Below are 9,803 nucleotides of genomic sequence, written 5' to 3' on the forward strand. Positions count from 1 at the left end.
CTTAGGGATGGCCATCTTTTCCCTGTATCCTCACATTGTCTTCCTTCTGTAACTGTCTATGTCCTAATTTCCTTCTTAAAAGGTCACCAGTCATATTGGATTAGGGCCTACCCTAATTACTTTGTTTTATTATCTTTGAAAGATCTTATCTCCAAATATAGTCACATTCTGAGATACTAGGCATTAGGACTTCCACCATATGAATTTTGGTGGGACACAATTCAGCCCCAAACACTCTCCACTCTGCCCACCCCCAAATTCATGTCCTCACATGCAAAATATATTTGCCCTATCCCAACAGCTTCAAAAGTCTTAACCCATTCCAGCATCAACTCTAAGTCCAAAAATCTCATCTAAATATTATCTTAATAATGTGTGGGTGAGATTTGGGGTATGACTCATCCTGAGGCAAAATTCCTCTCTAGTTGTGAACCTGTAAAACTGAACAAGTGTAGAGAGGGTGGGAGGGAGACGCAAGAGGGAGGAGATATGGGGATGTATGTATATGTATAGCTGATTCACTTTGTTTTACGCAGAAATTAACACACCATTGCAAAGCAATTATACTCCAATAAAGATGTTAAAAAAAAAAAAAACCAAACTGAACAAGTGGTGGGCAGGCATAAGACAGACATTCTCCATTTCAAAAGGAATAAACTGGAGAGAAAAAAGGCATCACAAGTAAGTCCCAGCAAATCAAAAACTAGCAGGGGAAAATTCCATTATACTTTAAGGCTTGAGAATAATGCTCTTTGGCTTGATGCTTTGTTCTTTGGGCCAACCAAGGTGGCCCTGCCTTCCTGGTTTACCAGGGTGATGGCCCTGCCTTCTTGATCCTGTTTGACTTTAACGTATAAATTTTGGGGGAACACAATTCAGCCCATAAAAAATTTCTATGGTAAAAATATAATCAATCAATTTGATAGAGAGAGACTGGGAGACAATGGATCAATTTATGTCAGGGAAGGCTTGTCTGAATATGTGACATTGGACCTGAGACTATGCTGAGATAATCCAATAATCTGGAGGCAGATTTTTCCAGTCAGAGGAAATAAGACAGGCTTGGAATTTGAGAAATAGAAAGAAGAGTACCATGTGCAAGTTGAAGAGACATGCCAGGAGTATTGTAAACCAGAGTGAGGAGCCTAAACTTTATTCTAAATATAACAGGCAGCATTGGAGGCTTGTAAGCAGGAGAGTGGCCTTATTTCATAGGCATTTTGGCATTAACTGTACAGAAGCAAGAGTAGAATATGTAAGAAGATATGGGAGTCTACTGCAGTGGTCTAGACTAGAGATTTTAGTGGTTTGGCCTTCAGTGGTGGACATAGAGAAAAGTGAGTGAATTTAAGATATATCTTGGAAATGGAAAAAGACTGGCTATTGGATTGAATGGGGAGGATAAGAGAAAAGGAGGATTCTTAGCTTGAGAACTGATTGAGGTTCTCTATACTGGGATGGGAGTGAATGGGAAAAGAGTAGGAAATGGGGAAACAAAGAGTTTTGTTTGGGCCACGTTTGAGATGTCTTTAAGATTTCCTCATGGAAATGTCAAGTAAGCAGTTAGATATATGAATCTGGAGCTTTGGGGATGCCTGTACTGGAGTTAAAAATTTGGGAGTTGTCAGCCTAAGCATGGTATTTAAAACCATGGAGCTAAACGATAAGGTATAGATATAGTTAATTACATACTTTAAATTTCTTCAGATGATTTTTTGATTCCCTTATTTAAAAAAATTTTTTTCTGTTCAACCCCATGTCTGTTTCCTTTTCACTGATGCTTAACTAATTATTTCAGAGGTTGGACTATCTCAGGAAAAAAGATTCAGACAATAGCATCTGGAAGAGGTAAAAGGAAGAGAAATATTTGGGGACTGTGGGCAGGAAAGAGTGGGAGCTGACTCGGACTAAGGAATAATACAGGAAAAACTCATTTCCCAGAATACCTTCTCCTTTAATAGATAATAAGCTTCTTTAGGGTTGTGTACAAGTCTTCTTTACTGTATTAAATTGTAGACAATTTGAGAGCAAGAACCAAGTCTTATTTATTATTACATTTTCCCTGCCACCTAGCACAGGGTCCTAAACATAGTAGGTATTACAAAAATGTTTGTGGAGGGAAGGAAGGAAGGATAGAAGGAAGGGTAAAAGTATCTTTCATATCTTGAATATCACTGATCATATCTAGAACTGTGGTCTGCACATAATTTGCATTCAGCTAATATTGGTTGATTGATTTGCAATGTGTCCTATAATAACATAATGGTAATAAAGTTAATTCTTCAAACAAAGTTGCCACCTAAGCACACAGTATTAGTGATTCACTCTGCTTAACAACAAATAATTGACATTTTCATTTTTGGTACCTTGTATACTTTTAGTAATTCAAATCAAAGACAGGTTGCCAGTAAGATTCTTAGAACATCTCTGAGAGAGAAAATAAGGAGGCTTAGCTGATGGAAGACAGCTATTTGTCTTTGTAAGCCTCAACTGTAGTGGCAATAGTATATATTTAGTAGACCCTACAAACAAGATCTTTTACTTTTTAAAAATTTTTGTAATATTTTGGTCTTGCTGTGTGGCCTGTGGGATCTTAGTTCCCCGACCAGGGATCGAACCTGGGCCCCCTGCATTGGAAGCATGGAATCTTAACCACTGGACCATCAGGGAAGTCCCAAGATCTTTTAAAATAAGGGTTTTCTCCCAGCTTTACTGAGATATAATCGACAAATAAGTTTGTATGAGTAAAGCATACAGTGCGATGATTTGATATATGTATATATTCTGAAACGACTGCCACATTAAGGTTAGTTAACACATCCATCACCTCACATAGTTACCATTTTTTGTGTGTGGTGAGAACATTTAAGGTCTACTCTCTTAGCAGATTTTAAGCTTACAATAAAGTATTGGTAACTGTTGTCACCTTGCTGTACATTATATCCCCAGAACTTATTCATCTTATAACTGAAAGTTTGTACTCTTTGACCAATGTCTCCCCATTTCCCCCAGCACCTGGTAACAACCATTCTACTCTGTTTCTATGAGTTAGTTCAACTTTTTTAGATTTCACATAGTGGAATTATTTTAAGACCATGCAAAGTTTGTCTTTCTCTGTCTGACTTACTTATCATAATGCCCTCAAATTTCATTCATGTTGTTGCAAATGGCAGTATTTCTTTTTATGGCTGAATAATATTCCATTGTATTAAAATAAGACTTTTAAAATATGGGCTTTGAGATGAACTTAAATACAGATTACTGGGCTTCCCTGGTGGTGCAGTGGTTGAGAATCTGCCTGCCAGTGCAGGGGACACGGGTTCGAGCCCTGGTCTGGGAAGATCCCACATGCCATGGAGCGACTAGGCCTGTGAGCCACAATTGCTGAGCCTGCGCGTCTGGAGCCTGTGCTGCGCAACAAGAGAGGCCGCGATAGTCAGAGGCCCGCGCACCGCGATGAAGAGTGGCCCCCACTTGCCGCAACTAGAGAAAGCCCTCGCACAGAAACGAAGACCCAACACTGCCATAAATAAGTAAATAAATAAAATTAAAAAAAAAAAGAAAAGAAAATACATGTAAAAAATAAATAAATAAATAAATAAATAAATAAATACAGATTACACTTGGAAAGTTCCCATTTACTTTTCATAAAAATGACTTCAGGAATTGGGGGGATCAAGATGGCATAGTAGGAGGTCATGGAGCTCACCTTCCCCCCACAAACACAGCAAAAGTACATCTACATGTGTAACAATTCTCATGGAAAACTAACTGGAAAAACTGACAGAACTCCTATACAACCAAAGCTGCAGGAAAGATCTCCACATAATTGGATAGGATTAAAAAAAAAAGGCATCAGGGTGGACCTGCGCCCCTGGGAGGGATCTGTAAGGAAGAGAAGGTCCACACAGGGGGACCCTCATTCTGGGAAGTGAGCAGGTCAACCCACAGTCTGGGCATCCCAGTCCTGGGGTCTTGCCTGCAAGGCCTCTTGCCTGCTGGGAAATCTGCTGAGACAGACAGAAAGGCTGGAGAAGCCTGGTTTTTATTTGTGAGGAGTGCACACATGCTGGCTTGCTAACAATCAGGGCAGAAAGAGCCTTGCACTGGCAGTTGCTGCTTTGCTGCACTTATCAATTCTAAGGCACAACACTCTGGCCCTGCTCACTCCACACCCCAGCCTGGCACGAGATCTGGGCGAAGATTTGGTCTAGCTATGTGGAGACATACTAGGGCACCTGAGGTGTGATCCAGGTGAACCTTGGAGCCTACTGTCAGCATGTGCACAAGGTGGTGGGAGGGGCTGCAGTGAACATCTTCAGTGTGTGCACAGGGCAGTACCACAAGAGGGCACAGTGGTTAAGCTCTGCATCTTGGGCAGACAGGCCCTGGGCAGGAGTACTCAATGGTTTGTTTTCCAGTGAGGGCACTTAGGCCCTGCCCACTCCATACCACAGCTTACACTAGATCTGGAGCAGACAAGTCCTGGGAGAAGTCTGCCATAGAGGCAGCCCAGATCTCGAGGCAGCATAGCCACCTTAATTCCTGCAATCACAATGCCCTGACCCCCAACCCCAGCCTACTCCACACCGTAGCCTTGCACTAGATCTGGGATGAACACAAGAGAAAAAGAGATGCAACCTTGGGCTGCTTCTGAGTGGAACCACAGATGCCTACACAGGCGGCACATAGGTCCTCTGTGATCACATGGGCTTCACTTCCTTCAGCAATCACATCCTTTGTGGCAGGTCTTGCACTCAAGGGCAATGGAGCCTGATAGAACCTGAGCCTCAGGGCTTCTACTCCAAAAACTGGGGAGCAGACCTTGCCCCTGACAGGGCTGTGATAGCAACAGAGCACAGAGGAAGCCCTGCCTCATTCCTGCACAGGGTTTAAATCCCCTAACACCAACCACACCCATTCTGCATGGCATCCATAACAAAACCAGCCCTCACACCAAAAATACTGGACACACACAGTCTACATAGGGGGGCCCCCACATAAAAACACCCCTTCAAGACCAGAGTAGATAACTGGTTCTCTTAAATTCAGAGACAGAAAAAGTTAAGTAAAATGAAAAGGCAGAGGAACTACTCCCAATTAAAAGAATAAGAGAAATCTCCCGAAAAAAAATGAATGAAACAGACCTCACCAGTCTACTAGACCCTGAGTTCAAAAATAAGGTAATAAAAATTCTAAATGAATTTAAAAGATTTTCAATGGAAATGCAGATCACTTTAACAAGGAATTAGAAACCAAAAAAAAATGAACCAATCAAAAACAGACAATTCAATTGTCACGATAAAAACCAATATAGAAGCATTAAGTAGCAGACTAAATGACACTGGAGAACTAATAAGTGATCTGGAATACAGAATAATGGAAATCACCCAATCCAAACAGTACACAGAAAGACAAATAAAAAAAAAGAAAAAGAAGAAAGTAACATACAAGATCTATGGGATAACATAAAACATTCCAACCTACGCATAATAGGGGCTACAGAAGGAAAAGAGAGAGAGAAGGGGATTGAAAATGTATTTGAAGAAATTATAGCTGAAAACTTCCCAAACTTAAAGAAGAAGGAAACAGATATCCAGGTATAGGAAGCACAGAGGACCCCAAAACAGATGCACCTAAACAGACTCACACTGAGACATATCATGATTAAAATGTCAAAAGTTAAAGATAGAGAGGATTATAAAGGTAGCAAGAGAAAAACAAAGAGTCAGTTACAAGGGAACCTCCATAAGGCTATCAGCTGATTCCTCTGCAGGAAATTTATAGGCCAGGAGGGAGTGGCATGATATATTTAAAGTCCTGAAAGAGAAAAACCTGCAACCTAGGGTACTCTACCCAGCAAGATTATCATTTAGAATAGAAGGAGAAAGAAAGAATTTCTCAGAGAAGCAAAAACTAAAAGAATTCAGCAATATTTAACCTACCCCAAAAGAAATATTGAAGGGTCTTCTCTAAATAGAAAAGAAGCAAGAGTCTATAGGAAAGGGGAAATCACAATAGGAAAGGCAAACATATAAAAGGTGAAAATCACTTAAATAAGCTAGAACATAGATTAAAAAACAACTTTAAAAATTGTAAAATGACTTTTAACTACAATTAATAGTAAAAGGATAAGCATGAATGTTTAAAATAGGACATCAAAGTCACAAAATGTGGGAGAAAGGAGTATAAAAATGTAGATCATTTAGTCTGTGTTTTAACTTGAATGACTTTCAGTTTAAAGAAAATAGATATAGTTATGGGTCAACATACTTGAACTCCATGGTAAGCACAAATAGAAAACATACAATACATTCACAAAAAACAAAAAGGAAAGAACTCAAGCATACTACAAAAGAAAATCATCAAACCACAAAAGGAAAAACAACAAGGAGAACAACAAAAGAGAACTACAAAAACAACCGGAAAACAAGGATTAAAATAGCAATAAGTACGTACCTATCAATAATTACTTTAAATGTCAATGGACTAAATGCTCCAATCAAAAGACACAGAGTGGCAGATTAGATAATAAAACAAGAAACTATGATATGCTGACTACAAGAGACTCACTTCAGGGTGAAATACACAAACTGAAAGTAAGGGGATGGAAAAAGATATTTCATGCAAATGGAAATGGCAAGAGAGTGGGTGTAGCAATACACATATCAGACAAAATAGACTTTAAAACCAAGGCCATAAAAAAGACAAAGAAGGGCATTATCTAATGATAAAGGGATCAATACAAGAAGAGGCTATTACACTCATTAACATATATGTACCCAATATAGGAGCACCTAACTATATAAAGCAAATACTAACAGACATACAGGAAGAAATTGACCATAATACAATAATAGCAGGAGACTTTAACACCTTACTGACATCAATGGAGAGATCATAAGGCAACAGAGATCCTAAATGACAAAATTGACCAGTGGGACTTAATGTATATCTACAAGACCCTACATCCAAAACAAAAAACAAAAAAAAATACAGATTCTTTTCAGGTATGCATGGAACCTTCTCTAGGATAGAGCACATACTAGGTCACAAAACAAATCTCAACAAATTTAAAAGGATAGAAATTATTTCAAGCATTTTCTCTGAACATAACTGTATGAATCTAGAAATTAACCACAGAAAGAAAACTGGGATTAGAATAAACACATGGATAGTAAACAACATGCTACTACCAATGGGTCAATGATGAAATCAAAGAAGAAATCAGAAAATACCTTGAGACAAATGAAAATGAAAACACAACCTTATAAAATTTATGGGAAGCAGCAAAAGCCATTCTAAGAGGGAAGTTCATAGTGATACAGGCCTGCCTGAAGAAACAAGAAAAATATCAAATAAACAACCTAACTTACCACCTAAAAGAATTAGAAAAAGAACAAACAAAACCCAGTCATCAGAAGGAAAGAAATAATAAAGATCAGAGAGAAAATAAATAAAATAAAAATTAAAAAACAATAGAAAATAGCAGTAAAAACAAGAACTGGTTATTTGAAAAGATAAATGAAATCAACAAACCTCTAGCTAAGCTCACCAAGAAGAAAAGAGAGGTGACCCAAAAACAAAAACAAAATAAGAAATGAAAGAGGAGAAATAACAACTGATGCCACAGAAATACAAAAAATAATGAGAGAATACTATGAACAGTTATATGCCAACAAATAGGACTACCTACAAGAAATAGACAAATTTCTAGAAACATACGGCCTGCCAAAATTGAGTCAAGAAGAAACAGATAATTTGAACAGACTGATCACTAGCAGTGAAATAGAGTCTGTAATAAAAAACCCCCTGCAAACAAAAGTCCAGGACTGGACAGCTTCACTGGGGAGTTGTACCAAACATAAAAAGAAAAAGTTATACCTATCCTTCTTCAACTATTCCAAAAAATTGAAGAGGAGGGAATGCTCCCAAATTCATTCTGTGAAACCACTATCACCTTGATACCAAAACCACACAAAGGCACTACAAAAAATATAAATTACAGGTCAATATCCTTGATGAATACAGATGAAAAAGTCCTTAACAAAATAGTAGCAAATCAAATCCAACAATACTTAAAAAGATCATACAACATGATCAATTTGGATTCATTCCAGGGATGCAAGAATGGTTTGCCATAAGCAAATCAATCAATGTGATACACCACATTAGCAAAAGGAAAGACATAAACCACAAGATCATCTCAATAGATGCAAAAAAAAAAAGCACTGGACAAAATTCAACATCCATTCATGATAAAAACTCTCACCAAAATGGGCATAGAGGGGACGTATCTCAACATAATAAAAGTCATTTATGGCAAAACCACAGCCAACATAATCCTCAATGGTGAAAAGCTGAAAGTCTTCCTGCTAAATTCAGGAACAAGACAAGGATGACCAACTAACTACCTCTATTCAACATAGTATTAGAAGTCCTAGCCACAGCAGTCAGACAAGAAAAACAAATAAATAGTATACAGATTGGAAGGGAAGAGGTAAAAATGTCACTATTTGAAGACGACATGATACTTCACATAGAGAACCCTAAACTCTCCACACAAAAACAGTTAGAACTAATAAATAAATTCAGCAAGATAGTGGGATACTAGATTAATATACAGAACTCTGCTGCATTTCTTTATACTAATAACAAAATATCAGAAAGAGAAAGTAAAAAAAACAATCCTTTTTAGAATTGTGTCCAAAAACAAAAACAAAAACAAAACAAAACAAAACCAAGGAATAAACTTAACCAAGGAGATGAAAGACCTATACACTGAAAACTATAAAACATTGATTATGGAAATTGAAGATGATTCAGAGGAATGGAAAGATATCCCATGCTCTTGGATTGGAAGAATTAACATTGTTAAAATGGCTATACTACTCAAAGCAATCTGCATATTTAATGCAATCCCTATGAAAATACCCAGGATAATTTTCACAGAACTGGAAAAAATAATCCTAAAATTTATATGGAATCACAAAAGGGCCAGAATTGCCAAAGCAATCCTGAGGAAAAAAAACAAAGTTGGAGGCATAACAGGTCCAGACTTCAGACTATATTACAAAGCTCCAGTAATCAAAACAGCATGATATTGGGACTTCCCTGGTGGCACAGTGGTTAAGAATCCGCCTGCTAATGCAGGGGACATGGGTTCAAGCCCTGGTCCAGGAAGGTCCCACTTGCCATGAAACAACTAAGCTCTCATGCCACAACTACTGGAGCCCGTGTGCCTAGAGCTGTGCTCTGCAACAAGAGAGGCCACTACAATGAGAAGCCTGCACACCGTAATGAAGAGTAGCCCCCGCTCGCCTCAATTAGAGAAAGCCCACGCGCAGCAATGAAGACCCAATGCAGTCAAAAATATATATATAAATAAATTTATTTATTTATTAAAAAAACAGCATGGTGTTGGCACAAAAATAGACATATAGATCAATGGAACAGAATATAGAGCCCAGAAATAAACCCATGCACCTGTGGTCAATTAATCTGTGACAAAGGAGGCAAGAATATACAATGGAGAAAAGATAGCCTCTCCAACAAGTGGAAAGCTGGACGCTACATGTAAATCAATGAAATTAGAACTCTCCCTCACACCATATACAAAAATAAACTCAAAATGGTTTAAAGACTTAAATATAAGACAGGATACCATAAAACTTCTGGAAGAGAACATACGCAAAACTTTCTCTGACATAATTGTAGCAATATTTTCTTAGATCAGTCTCCCAAGGCAAAACAAATAAAAACAAAAATAAATGGGACCTAATCAAACTTAAAAGCTTTTCATA

At 38.0% G+C, this 9,803-nt stretch overlaps 1 non-coding gene across 1 annotated transcript; it reads right to left on the bottom strand.

The window, feature by feature from the left end:
* Positions 1-2,597: 2,597 nt before the first annotated feature.
* Positions 2,598-2,670, bottom strand: TRNAW-CCA. The gene has a single exon. It is a non-coding gene; the product is annotated as a tRNA-Trp (tRNA).
* Positions 2,671-9,803: the final 7,133 nt, after the last annotated feature.

This window comes from Balaenoptera musculus, chromosome 8 (assembly GCF_009873245.2).
Source record: "Balaenoptera musculus isolate JJ_BM4_2016_0621 chromosome 8, mBalMus1.pri.v3, whole genome shotgun sequence".
NCBI lineage: Eukaryota > Metazoa > Chordata > Mammalia > Artiodactyla > Balaenopteridae > Balaenoptera > Balaenoptera musculus.